Source organism: Pterocles gutturalis, unplaced genomic scaffold (assembly GCF_000699245.1).
Source record: "Pterocles gutturalis isolate BGI_N339 unplaced genomic scaffold, ASM69924v1 scaffold33719, whole genome shotgun sequence".
Classification (NCBI taxonomy): domain Eukaryota; kingdom Metazoa; phylum Chordata; class Aves; order Pterocliformes; family Pteroclidae; genus Pterocles; species Pterocles gutturalis.
Window position 1 is genome coordinate 1,510 of NW_010131760.1, and position 336 is coordinate 1,845.

At 52.4% G+C, this 336-nt stretch overlaps 1 protein-coding gene across 1 annotated transcript in view; it reads right to left on the bottom strand.

Moving 5' to 3' along the window:
* Positions 1–336, bottom strand: part of LOC104467082 (homeobox protein goosecoid-2-like) — a 3,042-nt gene that overhangs the window by 991 nt on the left and 1,715 nt on the right. The window lies entirely within an intron of this gene.

Below are 336 nucleotides of genomic sequence, written 5' to 3' on the forward strand. Positions count from 1 at the left end.
GGCTTGAAAGGGGGCAGCCAGCCAGCCGACATGGGTGATGAGCTGCGTGATCGCCATGCAAGCAAGAGAAGGGCTGAGGGCATCACGCTGGGAGAAGCATGCAGATGGGAAGCACTGGTTGGGTTTTCCTTGTTTACTTACCAGTTGCACTATGGCCAGCCCCAGAAAATGGACAGAAACTCACAGCCCAGCTAGGAGCTGTGTTTCAGTCCTGACACACGGGGGATTTCTGTAGTTTCAGGATTCTCTTGAACTGCATTTTGCTAGATGCCATAACTTTGCTAGAGGTAGCCAAAACCTCATTTCCTTACAGGACAAGTGAGGTTCCCCAGGGCC